Source organism: Canis aureus, chromosome 27 (assembly GCF_053574225.1).
Source record: "Canis aureus isolate CA01 chromosome 27, VMU_Caureus_v.1.0, whole genome shotgun sequence".
Lineage (NCBI taxonomy): Eukaryota > Metazoa > Chordata > Mammalia > Carnivora > Canidae > Canis > Canis aureus.
In genome coordinates this window covers 20,040,787-20,055,346 of record NC_135637.1, presented here as the reverse complement: position 1 = coordinate 20,055,346, position 14,560 = coordinate 20,040,787, and the positions used below count along the sequence as shown (strand labels likewise).

Genomic DNA, 14,560 nt, shown 5'->3' with positions numbered 1-14,560 from the left:
ACCCCCGGCTCCTCGGCGGCCCAGGTACCGCCGCGCCCCGCCCCTTGCCCCGCCCCGCGCTCGAGGAGCCCCGCTTCCGGGCGGCCCCTGGTGGCGGAGGGGACACTGCGGCGTGGCGCCGGGAGCGCTAGGAAAGGGGCTTGGCGGATGGCCCCAAAGATGCCCCGACCTTGGTGGCCCGCAGGGACTCTTAACACGCCTGGCGGCTCCCACAGTGACCCGGAGCCGCCGGAACCTCCGGAGATGCGGGCGGGATGCTCTCCCAGGGGGTACAACTTTGGAAATGAGGAGAAAGGTGCAGTAAACTGGCGACCTTAGGAGGATAGAGGCACTCTGTGACAGCACTTTGGGCAGACACCAGAGCCAGAATGGCGAGGAAGGACACTGCTGGAAGGAGTGTCTGTGGGGTATTTCATCCACTCCAGTACCGCGGAGTGCCACCAGCATGACCCTGGTACCTCAGCCAGAGAACGTTTTCAGTTGTCAAAACAGAAGAGAAGCCAGGTGGCATCTGTATAACCTGGACTTTGCAGGGCCTGATGATGATCACGTTTCAGGTAGGACCCATTTGCTGCTCCTCCAGCTGTTGGCCCTCCCTTCCCCTTCACATCCTTTTAGATGTTAGAGAAATTCTTGCTCCTTTGGGCAGCCAGGGAATCACAAAGGCCTGATTTGAATCTCAGATCCTAGCTCTGCCACTTTCTGAAATTCCCCAACTTGGGCAAGTGTCATCAACCTCTTTGAATCTTGTTTTTCTCTTCTCTAAAATTCAGGTAACAATCCTAACCAATTCCTTGGTAACATCTAATAACACCATGCACATTAAAGATCTGGCCCTGTACTTGAAACAGGGCCCACCGGCAGTTCACCCAGTTAGTTCCTTTCCCTCTGCACCTTATGAGGCTCCATCTACCATTCTTGTCTAGTAATGGGATACTTGAAATTCGAAGGGGGGATGGGGTGTGAGCTTCCCAGGCTCTCTCCCTATTCTGGTCTCTGCCCTGATGCCATCCATGTGTGAGAATCAGGCAAGTTTAGTCACCGCCTAGCCTCAAGAGGACAGATGGACAGATTGCCAAATGCTGCACCTCATTCATGCCAAGGGTTCACCTTCCTCTGCACTGCCTGATTCTTTTGCATCTCCAAATGCAGAGAATTAAGAAAAACAAATGACGTGGGCAGTAAAAGCAACTGCCAGAGGCCAAAGGGAACAAGAAGAGTGCGGCAAACTGTTCCCTAGCTCACCTATAAGGGACCGAGCTACCATACCAAAGTCACTCAGGTTCCTAAAGCATAAACACTAAGGCAGGCTGGGGTGCAGCCCAAAAGCCTCATTGCACTCAGATGTAAAGGGTGTGAAGGGCCTACCTTCTCCGAGTTTGGGGTCAACCAATATCTTACTTATCCCAGCCCTCAGAACGATGTGTGTTCAGCAGGGTTAATAGCAGGTGTACATTCTGTATAAATCACAGGAGATCAAATACCTTATCAGAGTCCCTCAGGAGCTGATCAGAGGCAGTGCGCAGAAAGGTGTTCTAAATCCCTGCTGTGCCACTCTTGATTGTCTTTCTGAAATTCGCCAAGTATTCCTGGGCCAGACCTCTGTTAACAACCAATTTCTGAAAACAGTGAGGAACCTGGTTGTGTCACCTATGATATTAGAATAAATAAAAGCAATCAAGATTATGTTTGTGGCGCAAATGGATGAAACTCTTGCACTCAGATTCTGGATAATTCCTGAATACATGCCAAGATTCCATTTCATTTGTACAATTTGCTAATTCATTGACTTAAGGATTCCTAGAACCAGGCACCATGTTAAACACCTGGGATACAAAGATTCATCCATTCCTTCAACAAACACTTGAGTCCCTGTTATTTGCCAGGCACTCTTCTAGGTACCAGAGACATGGTGATAAACAAAACAGTCTCTCTTCTTGGTGACAAATGAACAACTCTGTAAATGCATGGGAAAATTAATGGTGATAAGCTGATGGTGCTTACTGCCATGAGGAGAAATAAAGCAGCTAAGAGAGGAGGGCTTAATGGAGGGTGCTCTTTTAGACAGTGATTAGAGAGGGCCTCTCTAGGGAGGGACCACAGCGAAACAAGGGAGCAAGCCATGCACATATCCAGGGGAAGAGCTTTCCCTGGCAGAGGAGAGATGGTTCCTAAATCCTGAGGAGAAAACAGCTTGGCATATTCAAGGAGAAGCAAAGAGACAAATGGGGCTGGAATGAGCAAGGGGGGAGAGTGGTACAGATGAAATTAGAGGGGAAGGCAGGGGCCAGACAGCTGAGGGCTTTGGGTTTTTTTCTAAATGTGAAGGGAAGCCGTTAGCGTTAGTGGGTTTGTGGTAGAGGAGCGGCAGATGGTTGTTTACGTTGTTAAAGGATCATTGGCTGCTTTGCAGCAGGTCCTCTGTTGGACAGCAGTGTGGCAACGTGGATCCGGTCAGGTGCTGTCACATGGAACAGGTGGGAGAGGATGGCAGCTTAACTAGAATGATTGGTGGGGGAGGTGGCGAGAAGTGGTCAGATTCGAGAGATATTTAAAGAATGATGGTGAGATTCAGCCCCTTCTCTCAAGGAATTCACAGAAAAAAAACAAAAGAGGAGCAAAGCCACTATAATGTAATAGGAAATAGGCAATAAGGGAATGATAAACTGGGCACGAGAGTACCAAAACAGAAACCCTTATGGGGAAGGCATTGGAGAAGGTGACATTTGAGCGGTGTTTGAAGAAGTGAAATTTCACCAGATAATTAAGGAAGGTAAAAGGAAGGTCATTCCAGGCAGAGGAAACAGCTTAAGTGAAGATTTGGGAGCATGAGCCTAGCCTGCACAGTGTGTTTGGGAATCCTTTGGGGACTTGGGGGGAGGGGGGTGGGCAGTAGACAAGACCAACCTGGAAAGGTGATTGGAACTAGCCTCTGAAGGAATATGAATTTGACACTCAGGAGCACATCCTTTATTCGTTCAACAACAGAGAATTATTTTTTTTTAAGATTTTATTTATTTATTCATGAGAGACACACACACAGAGAGAGAGAGAGAGAGAGAGAGACAGGCAGAGGGAGAAGCAGGCTCCATGCAGGGAGCCCAACGTGGGACTCGATCCCAGGTCCCAAGGATCAGACCCTGGGCTGAAGGCGGCACTAAACGGCTGAGCCACGTGGGCTGCCCAACAACAGAGAATTCTTGAAGGTTTTACAAGGATGTACAGGACACAGGCAGAGCTGCATTCTGATGGAGTGGACAAGACGGACCTTAGGGAAGTAGGTCCCATTGATTTCACAAAAACGAGTGAGTGCTCACCACGTGCACCGTGTGCACCATTAAGAGAGTGGTAAATGAATGGCCATCGTGCCTTTCTTTGTGGATGTTCAGTCTGGTGGGGAGGTAACGGGGACTATATATAGAGGCAGGGTCGGATTCAGGAAATATTTCAGAAATACCATCATTAAAACAGGGAAAGTTGGGGATGTGGAAAATGAGGAGGGCTTGCCTTTCTGATTGTGAGATACAATGGGAATACAGTTACTACAAAGTATCCTGCCTCGGAGAAATAATTTTTAAATAATCCATATGAATTATATATACTTTAGAGCTCTGAGAGCATTTTCACATAAAACTTCTCACTTTTCCTTAAGTGTTACACAAGCTGTAATTATTAAATAATTATATGTTGCAATATTATCTGACTGTATAACCCTCGGTCATAGTGATGCAAAAGAAGAGCTGCTTTGGAGGCCTGGAAAAGACATTCCAGCATATGAGGGCAGTTAGAGAAGATGGGTCTGAGACCTTGGCAGCAGTGTCAAGAGAACAGTGTGCTTAGCTGTCTGTATGTCTTACTTCTAAAAAAAATCCATTCACAAGGAGTAAGGCAGGGCTGAATGCAAAATTCTGAAAAACGTACAAGGGTCTTCACTTCTCACCCTGATAATGTCATCTCTCTGTAGCGAATCCCTCTAAAAGAACTGTTCTTCCCTGACCAGGACTGTGCATCATATTTAGAGTCTAGAAAAAGGTGGTGGAGCATTTGCACAGTGGTGCTTGAATTAATTCTCCACGACGTTTCTTGTCTAGCTCGTTCCTTTCTGCCTGTTGTCAGAATCAAATTCCGTACTTAATCTCTCCCTTGTTTTCAGATGACAAAATCTCTGTTAGGTTTCAGAAAGCTGGGATTACAAAATGTTCTTATGGCTTTAAGTCCTCTGTGGTGATTGGGGAACTCAGGAAAGGATTGGATGAGTTTTTGTTTTTGGTGGGGAGAGGGCAGCCAGTGGACTAGATAGGGGATCCCTTTCCAGAAATCTGCCTCTGGACCCAAATATTCATCACTTAAGAGGATTCCAAGATTTTTAAAATAAAGTGAAAAGGGATGTGGGTCACAGGAATACGTGTGTGTCAAAATTAAACTGTACACATAAGACTACACATCTCACCGTGTATAAATTATAACTCAATAAAAAGATCAAACAGGCAGGACAGATAGAGCAAAAATAATTAATACTGCCAAGTAGAACCAACTTGGACTGTCTTAGGGATGTGAATTATGATTTTTCAAAATAGTAGCAATTGAACTCTGTTGGTAAGAGTCTCTGACAGTGAGGCCAAGGTTGTCATGAGCTGATTCCTATGTAGGCCACTAGCTCTCCACGGTTTTGTGGGTGCAATTTGTACCATTCATCTTAGCTAGCAAATTCTGTATTTACTTGTTTCCTGGTTCCAAAGACAAAGGTGAAAGAAAGCACAGATGAGGGAAATTCTGTCCCCTATAGATGACTCGTCAGAAGTTACTTTTATTATTATTATTATTATTATTAATTATTATTATTATATTACTGAAGTACAATTGACACCCAATGTGACTTTAGTTTCAGGTGTACAACAGAATAACTCAACAACTCTATACATTATGCTGTGCTCACCACAAGTGTAGTTACCAGCTGCCACCAGACAATGCCATTATGGTACCACTGACTATATGCCCTGTGCTGTACCTTTCCTCCTTGTGACTCAATTCATTCCAGAACTGGTTACCATCTTCTAAGAACAGCATGTCTGATCTCCAAATGTTAGAACATATCATGACCACTGGTCTCCTTCAGAATAGTCCTCCCTTTCCTTCCTTAATCCAGAGCAGTTCTCAGCCTCTCTGAGATCTTAACTGGGTGCAGGAGTGATCATCCCCACACCCTCATGCCTTACTCTTAATACGATACCACACACCCCTGTATTCCATTGGAGGAGATATATACCATCAGCGTACAACACACTGGAAGTCACCATTATAACCGTGCAGTTTCCATTAGCTGAAATGCAACCCATGTTCTGGTGACCTAATGACACTCCAACCACAGTGGCCTCCTTTATTATATGCCCCTCCCCCAAAAGACAGTATGTTCCATGAAAGCAAACACAGGCCTGTTTTAGTCACTACAGGATATCCAGCACCTAGCACGGTAACTGGCACATTATAGGTGGGTCACCTAATACCTAGTGAGTGGCTAACAAATCAAAAGAAGCCAAGCATTCCTGTTTTTATGGCAACAGTCCCCTATGTTTGGACTCAATGGGGGGAAATACAATTGAAAGATGATTCGACATGGTTTGGTCTGGTTTTCCCCTTCAGATAGATCATTTCCTTTGTATGTATATACAACCTGGATCCCCAGTGACCCGCCAGCATAAAAGTACATGTGATCTTTAAGGACCAGGCCTGTTTTTGCCACAGGCTGGAGGGTTCTATGTCTTTTAATTGCCTGGAGGTCTCAACCAAAATCAAAGTCAGCCAACAGTGCAGACTGTGAGCAGGGTGGTTACATCTGTGGCACTTGGAAATGCGCCTGGCCCTACACCAACCAGACCTCCTAGTACCAAGAGGTTGGAAACAAAGTGGGTTCAGCAAAGGAAGCTCACAGTGCTGCATAGAATGGTAGAGCTACTCAGGACGTCACCTAGAGTTAGACCCTCTTGGCAGTGAACTTAAGTAGACTGGGAGGCACTGGGAGCTCAAAGACGTAGCCGTTTACCAACTCACGTGGAAGTATTTCAGTATTTTCACAATCGAAAGGCAATACCAGTGTGTATTGTCGGATTTCTGGTCCTGAGTATCAGTAGAACTATCCAGGAAGCCCCTGCTTCCTCAGAAACTGCAACGTCCCAGTTTTCAGATGAGATGTATAAGCAGTGTGTTTGCCTGGACATCTAAACATTGTGGCTCTGGCTGACAGGATCTTGATGGGAGGCTCCTCACCTTACAGAGTTTGAGATCATTTTCCTTTAGCAGGGCTGACATCACTGGCCTGAAGGTAGATTCTACGCAACTGCCCTATCTGGAGAACAATCATTCCTGCTGGTATGTGAGTCACTGAGAGAGAGAGAGAGAGAGAGAAAGAGAGAGAGAGAGAGAGAGAGAAAAAATTCAGAGACCTTCTGAAGCAGATCTCTGCTCCCCCAGCACTGACACAGCCAGCTCTGTCCCTGGGCTATGTGTAACCCAGCAACAATGACGGATATGAAGATGGGGCTGGATCAGGAAGTCGAAGGTCTGGAGCAAAAACCCCAAAGATACTCAGCCTTTAATGGAGGGCTTTCAGAAAAGATCCGACAAATTCTCTGCCCTTTCGACTTCACTTTCTGTTCTCTTTTTATCTGCTTTCAGCATTTCCAATTAATCTTGGAATGAGAGCCCAAGGCAAGAAGCCAGTGGTGCCTGAGGAATGCTAAAGAGCAAACCAATCCAGGGAAACAAATGCCAGCAAGGGACCCCACAGCAAAGAGACAGACACTGTGAGCAACTCTCCTGTTACCATGAGGCTTGCGAGGCGTGTGCGCGGGTCTCCGCATTGGCACCATCTGCCAATTCCTCAGGAGGACAGAACAAACCAGCGAGGCATGAAGATTAGATTATGTAACGCTCGAGGATTGCTGTTTTCAAAGAGGAAACAAATGGAACAAATTGATTTGTTTGTCAGAGTCATGTCACTGTCAGAGACCCGTTCCCTCCTTCTCCAAGAGGACCTCATTAAAGGGGGAAATGATTGCACAGATTCACAACATGTGAGACCACAATCAGCTCCATTCATAAGAACAAGTCCAATTTCCAGAGTTGCACTGATAAATCCTGCTCTGTCCCCTTGCCAGAAAAATGACTATTCCCTACTACCTACTAGGTACTGACATGGCAAGGAACGTAACTGCCAGTCGCCTGTCACAAGATTCAGAACCTGAGTGCTTTCCTGAACTGACCTCACTTGCTTGTGCGGGAGCAGTAGCCAATTTTGAGACCAGTGGGGTCATGTTTACTATTCAGAGCTCTAAACAGGTGCTTTGATAGAGTGGGGATGTATTCTTAAAAATACATGCATCAGTAACATTGTATGGTGACAGATGGTAACTACGCTCATCTTGGTGAGCCCTGAGTAATGTATAGAGTTGTTGAATCAGTGTTGTGCACCTGAAACTAAGAGAATATTGTATATCAACTATACTTTGATAATTAATTTTTTTCACTTACATGGGGCAAGAAGGAGAATTCATCGCATGTCTGGGATTCTTTTGCCATTGCTGGGCCTCTCTCAAAATGCTAAGCAGAATAATTTTTATGGTCACGTTCAGTAGAAGAATAAATGAATAAACAATAACCCTGAACCTACTGCCATAGTGCCGTTCCTAAAGATTTTGTTTTCTTACTAAAATATCAAGATTTAAATGTCAAGTCTTTACTCAACAAGGAAATGAAGTCTTCTCTACTAGTATTTTCCATTTGCCCCTTCAGATTCATTTTTCTACCCATCCTGCTGTTTGCCCCGGGGTGCTCACCTGTCTAAACTACATCAACTCCATTCCTTTGTCCTCTTCCATTTGGGCACAACAGAAGACTGGAGGGCAGAAGGAGGGTGAGGTCGATGTATTTATTTCTACAGTTCCCTCTCTGCCAGATAACCTCAGGGCTGGGTTGAGTTGGTCATGCCTAGTGGGAACAGGTCATTGATCCTTCTCAAGGGGGCCTTCTCTTTCTGGGTTCTGTAATTTCTCCCTCCTTTCAACTTTCAGATCTAGAAATGATAAAGACCACAACTATGATGAGCCTCTTGGGTACTGCACTATCTTTACGGTTTCCCTACACCCTACTGACCTTTGTAGACTGTCTCTCTATTAAGTCCTCCCCTAATTATCTAATTTGAGTGTGCCATCTGTTTCCTACAGACCCTCACTGATACACCTACCACATGTGTCAGTCTGCTCTAGGCCCTGCCCGCAGTGTTTTTAAAAAGTAGCAAAATTAATAATATGATATGCTACTACTTTATACTTACCCGCAATGTTCACCTTCTCACAAGGCTATAATAACAACTTAAAGATAAAACCTAATTCCTCTTTACAACATAATTGTGCAGTAGAGTTTGTATGAGCTAAATATAATTCGGAGAACAAGCTTTTTCATGTCATCAAAATTCATGTTAACAACTATAAAGAGAGAACTGCAGAACTGATGCCCCTGACTTGAGATTTGGCAGAAAACATATCCCAGTATTTAAATCAATCCCACAAATATTCGAAAGCCTACTATGTGGCCAGAAAGGTGGTCATCTTAGTAAGTAACGACATAGATGTGGGTTCTCATACTAAACATTCTCCTAAAATGTTGAATACAAATTGTATTTCCATAAATCAAAAAATAGGTCGTATGATTGGGGCGAGCTTACTATTTGAATAATTTGGTAAAAACAATTACCCTTTGATCTTTTCAACCAATCCCTATTTTTTCCTCCATCCAGAGTAGTTCAAATGAAATTTATCTTTGGTCTGCAGGGAGGGTTGGTCTTCTTCCGTGCTTCTGGAATAGGAGAAATTGTGGAGTGGAATTTAGAGGAAAGATAAGGGAGCTACCATTTATAGACCACATATAGAATGCTAGGCAGTTTGCATCTGTTAGCACATTTAATCCTGAAGGTATATATGCATTCCATTGTTCTCTTATTTTCTAATTCTCAAAAAAAAAAAAAAAAGATAAATGAATAGATTAGAATGGCAGGTGTGGAATTCAAAATCCATCTTTTTTGAACAAGAAGGCAAGGCAAAAATATTCAATGCAGGACTATAAAGATCACATTATTCCCCAGCTTCAGTGGCTTCCCGCTGTTTAGGATCAAGTCCAAAATTCTTCGCACGGCCACCGTCCCCCAGGACCTCAACCAGCCAGGCTTCCACCTGAGAAGGCAGGCTCTTCGCCTTCTTGGTCCCCAGACTGGTCTACAACCTCTTCTCCCTTCTTTTCCAGACTAACTCAGACTCATCCCTCTGCTCGCCGCTCGGTTTACACTTCCCAGGGAATGTCTGTCTCCCCAGCTGGGCCCATGTCACTGCACCCCCAGTGCCGGACGCCGGAGAAGGGCTGCGCCGCCCCACGGTGTCCTATCTACCACTTCCCGGGCCTGCCGGAGCCTCCCTCAAAAACAGAAAGGCCGAAAGAAGTTCGTTTGAGGTTCTAGAAGGATCTCACTTTCTCTCTCCCAATCGAGCGCACATCCAGAAGCTCCAGAACCCGGAGCTTCCTAGAGGTGAGAGCGTAACAGTCCTTCTGGCCCCAACACAGCACGAGGGCCCTCTCGCTTCGCACCTGCGCGCTTGTCTGGCACCAGCCACGTGATGTGGAGGCTGCGCGTGCGCAGAAGAACTGTTCGTCACGTGGTCTCTCCTCCCTAAACCGGATGTCCGGGCGTTTCGATCGGCCCCCCTTGGAGGCCTGGAAGAGCTGGGAGACGGGATTGCGAGGTCACTTAGGAGGTCAGGGTGCGCCTGGGATGTACTTAGCAGAGCCTGGTGGCAGGTACTGGGCTGATATATATCTCAACGAATACTCCCAATGGCCCTGTGTAGTCTAGGGGTTGATGTGTCCCTTTTACAGATGGAGAAACTGAGGCTCATGTAGTAAAAACCCGAGACTTATCCAAAGGTACAGGTAATGATAGTCCTGGGATTTGAACTCAATTTTATCTGTCTCCCAAACACCCATGTCTTCTTAGGCCCTTGCTCCTCCTTCCAGAGTCAAGTCTGTTTTCCCAAAGTGTGGTGGCCATTGGGAGGGAGTGCCCTCTCTCCTTCGCTGTTAAACCCGCGCCAGCTGCCTGCCGGGACTCATGTCCTGGCTGTGTGACTTTGGGCAAATCATGTTACCGCGGAACCTCCGTTTCATCATCTGTAAGATGACAGTTTTGCCCTCTACCCATTACTTATGAAAATTAACTTTTTTTTTGAGATTTTATTTATTTATTCATGAGAAAGACAGAGAGAGGCAGAGACATAGGCAGAGGGAGAAGCAGGCTCCCTGCAAGGAGCCAGATGCGGGACTCGATCCCAGTCACTAGGATCATGCCCTGAGCAGAAGGCAGATGCGCAACCGCCGAGCCACCCAGGCATCCCCAAAATTAACTTTTCTAACAAAAATGTAGTGATGCCTACCAGATGCCAGGTACTATGTGTGCTAGGTAGGCCTGGGGTGCACCAAAGCAGAAGAGTTCATGTAATTATGAGATAACGTGTGAACATACTGATAAATTCCTAAGCCCACCATTTATATCGTATGCTAGATAATGGCAACTGTAATGAAGAAAAATTGAGCAGAGAAAGGGAGTAAGCAACGTACTTGCATGGGTGCAGTTTTAAGTGGAACGGTCAGTACAATGTCAACTCCTGAGAAGTTGGCATTTGACCAGAGACCTGAGGAGATGAGGGAGGAAGACCTGCCAGGGATTTTTCTAGAAACCTGGGAAAGTTTGGACCCATCTCCCATTAAGAACAGATGAGCTCTAAAAATGGGCCTGGCATCCCCATTGAAGCTCGCAGTTCTGCGGGCTTCCCTTATTGGAAGGTGGGCAGCTCTGCTGTGGGATTCTCACAGCTGGTCCTGAGGAAGTGGAAACAGCCTGTTACAGGTATGGGGATTCACAGCCAACAAGCTTTTTCCTTGCATCTCCAGAGAAGTGAGGGTTTCCATCAGTTAATTTAAGAAGGGTCGACCATGCCCTTGGATGCCGGGAGTGCAATTTCCGTTGGGGGAAAAAAAAAAAAAGAAACAGGAAGACAGAATTAGGACCTGTGCTGACATTTTGCTGGAATGTCCTATCTCAACCAGGTTCCCAAATACATGCTGAGGCTCCTTCACACAAATGCATCTGCTCAAAGCCCCTAACAGACACGAGAGTGCTGGCACATGCTCGCTCACAGGCTTGAACACTTTGCACAGAGAACTCTAGTCTGGGAGAAAAATATCAAGCCAGGCCTTGGCCAGCTCTCCTTTTTAGCAAGTATTCTGGAAAAAAAAAAAAATCTCAGGAGCCAGGCCGAAGGAAGAGATCCATTAGACTGTCCAGGCTCAGAGGCCATGGAGTCCAGCAGATTGAGGCCCAGAGAGGTGAAGTTATCTGTCCAAGCTTACACAGCAAGGGCATGAAAATCTCAGTGAACTCATGCAGTCAACAAATGTTTTGAGCACTATATATGTGCCAGGCACTGTTCTTGGAACTAGGGATGCAGCAGTGACCAAAAGAGACACCACCCCCTGTCCTCCAGAACTGACGTTCTAATAGAAAAAGACAGACAATAAAAGGATAAATTAGTAATATATGTAGTATATTAAATAATGGCAACTGTCATGGAAAAAACATTGAGCAGGGAAACAGAATAAGGAGTGTATGGCATAGGTGCGGAGTCTTTTGTTGCTCTGGTTGTTTTGAGAGAGAGAGGGAGCGTGTGCGGGAGCTCGTGCATGTGCAGGGGGTGGTAGAGGGCAGAGGGAGAAGGAGAGAGAGAATCTTAAGCAGGTTCCATGCTAAGCATGGAGCCTGATGCAGGATTCAATCTCATGACCCCGAGGTCAGGACCTGAGCCAAAATCATGAGTCAGACACTTAACCGACTGGGCCACCCAGGTGCCCCTGCATGGCTGCAGTTTTAAATAGAATGGTGAGGGAAGGCTTCATGAGAAGTTGGTGTTTAAGCAAAGACCTGAAGGAGGTGAAGGAGGAAGATATGCCAGTATCCAGGGGAAGAGTGTCCCAGGAGGAGGAAACAGAGCAGTGGCCCCAAGGCTCCTGCCCTAGTGTGTTCCCAAGAGCAGCAAAGAGGTCTCTGGAGCAGGAGGGAGGGTAGGAAGGCAGAAGAAGTAGGATCCAGATCGTGTATGAGCTTTGTAGACCACTATGAGGACTTTGGTTTTTACTCCAAATGAGATGAAAAAGCACTGGAGAGACACTTTGGGGCAGAGAAATGACGTGATCTGACCCACTAAAAAAAGAGAAATCTTTTTATCTTTTAGATAAAAGATTAAAATCTTTTTAAAGATAAAGATAAATCTGACCCACATTTATTCACTCACTCATTCAGTCATTCAAGTGTCTTAGGTGGCAGGCACTCTGCCGATGACAAGCTAGACAGCCCCAGAGTGAGCCATGGAGCACCTGGGTGTGCACTTTGTGCTGATCAGAGAGTTCAGAGCAAGGAGAAAGGAAGCTCCACTGGTGGCCTTCCCTCACCACTTGCGTTTCCTTCCTTGCCCTATAGCCCAGGGAGAAGGGCCCCAGGTGGCTACAAGGCTCCATGCTCGGAGGCTGCTAGAACCTGCAGGTTATAAATAGCATCTCCTGTGGCTGGGAATCGAGCTGCTCCGTCTGAGTGAGTCAGAGGCTTGGAGCCACAGCCCCTCAAACTGCAGCATCACTCCCTAACCCCACCATTCCACCCCGGCTCCCTCACTGACCTCTTAATCAAGGCCAGGCCTCTGCTTCTCACCATGACCCTGTCGGGTTCTGTCACTCCCCATTTATCCCAGGCTCTACCTCCTGTAGCTCCAGAAAGTCCACTGATTCCTTAGTTCTGAGTGACAAGATTGCATGATATTGAAAAGCCCAAGATCTGTATTTGAGCCTACCTGGATTTCAGACCCAGGGCTACTCCTTTCTGGCTGTGTGACCTTGCACAAGTCATTTCCCCTTCTGCGAACTCCATTTTCCTCATTCAAAATTATAATAGTATTATGATAATAATATGATATTATGACAATATTATGATGATAATGATAACAGTACCTACTTCATGGAAGTGGTACGGGGATGCAAAAGATACCCCACCTGGAGTGCTTAGCCTAGAACCTGACATATAATAGCTGTTCAATTAATGGAGTGATAGTCCCTGTGCACAATTAGATTATAATCCAGAGAAAGGTAAAAATAAATAAGAAAATGCAGCTTTCATCTGTTCTGATGAGCATCTACTATGTTTGGAAGTACAGGTTTCTGACATATAATGCAGTATCTCTAATCTTCACAACCAAGCAAATGTCACCATCTCTATCTTACAGAGGAAGAAACTGAGACTCAGAGCTGTGTCACTTGTCCTGGGGGGTAGACCCTGATGTCAGCAGAAAGGCAGAACCAGCTCCCCTCAGGCCGTGGGGCATGTGCAGCCGCTTGTTCCTAGCGCCTGCCCCCCCTCCCCGCCCCATCTGACAAGCACTGTGAGTGGAGGGGGGGTAGGGAGGGAGAAGGGGAGCAGGTGGGTGGGGTGCAAAATATCTCTGCTTCCTTTGGCATCCCTTCCACTTCCTGAGAGGAGAAGCTCTCTGCCATTCCCCAAAGCACAGATGAGCTCTCCTTTGGGTGATATAGAGTAAAACTCTCTACCTAATGGCTCCCCAAAAGATCTGATAATTTCTATATGTCACACACATTGTTTAAAGATGCAGGTAATGATGACAATTTGGCTTCATTGACATCCCCATTCACTTTTATCCTCCAGGGTTGTGTCTGGTTATAACCCCAAGCCCCTAGGTTCCAGAGACAACCCCTTAAGTCCATTCTTCCACCATGTTGGAAGCCTTATAAAATAGTAGAAAGGGTATGCATGTGGGGGACGGATAAATCTGGGCTCCCTTCTGGCTTGGTCATTCCTAGCTGTGTGACCTTGAGCTAGTCACTTTACCTCTCTGAGCCTCATTCACATAGCCATTTATTTAGGGAACGCATATTCAGCAATGTGCGCCCTGTGCCAGGCTCTGCGGAAGCCCCTGGTGCTGTAGCAGTGGATGAGAGAGCAGAACCTCTGCCTTCGTGGAGTCAACTCCCTCTCTGCGAGCCCTATTTTCATTTCGGTAGAGGTGGAGCAGAGACATAAGCAAATAATTTCAGAAGTGGTATGTGAATAAAGCAAATGAAACCAGGCAACGTGCACCCCAGTGGCGTGGGGGCCAGGGTGAGCTCTCCCTTAGATAAGGTGGTCAGGAAAAAGTGGTGTTGCTTCTTCTGAATGATGGGAAGGAGCTGGCTCCTTGAAGCAGACGGAAGCATCAGCACATGGCCTTAGAAAGGAATGAGTTTGGCATTGGAGCTGGCATGGTGGGGGTGAAGTGAGCCAGGGGGAGAGAGCAAGGAGATGAGGTCAGAGAGGTAGGCAGGGGCTAGATCACAGAGCGCCCAATGACGAGAATCCTAGCTCCCTGTGCGCTTGTGCGCATTTGGTGAGATGATGCATACATCTAGCCCAGGACCTGGA

The 14,560-nt window shown here is 46.4% G+C and overlaps 3 long non-coding RNA genes across 4 annotated transcripts in view; 2 read left to right on the top strand and 1 right to left on the bottom strand.

Annotated features, from left to right (window-relative positions):
- The first annotated feature begins 47 nt into the window (after positions 1-47).
- On the top strand, positions 48-7,666 carry LOC144299982 (uncharacterized). Its single transcript, XR_013366647.1, has 2 exons — positions 48-557; positions 6,673-7,666. It is a non-coding gene; the product is annotated as an uncharacterized LOC144299982 (long non-coding RNA).
- Positions 3,034-9,690, bottom strand: LOC144299978 (uncharacterized). Its single transcript, XR_013366636.1, has 5 exons — positions 9,517-9,690; positions 8,749-8,850; positions 7,833-8,068; positions 6,821-6,938; positions 3,034-6,378 (listed from the first exon to the last, which is right to left on the bottom strand). It is a non-coding gene; the product is annotated as an uncharacterized LOC144299978 (long non-coding RNA).
- Positions 9,257-14,560, top strand: part of LOC144299981 (uncharacterized) — a 23,657-nt gene continuing 18,353 nt past the window's right edge. The window contains exon 1 of one of the 2 annotated variants that reach the window (XR_013366645.1): positions 9,257-9,843. This is a non-coding gene — a long non-coding RNA (uncharacterized LOC144299981). The remainder of the gene's footprint in view (positions 9,844-14,560) is intronic. The other variant, XR_013366644.1, reaches the window with a different exon arrangement.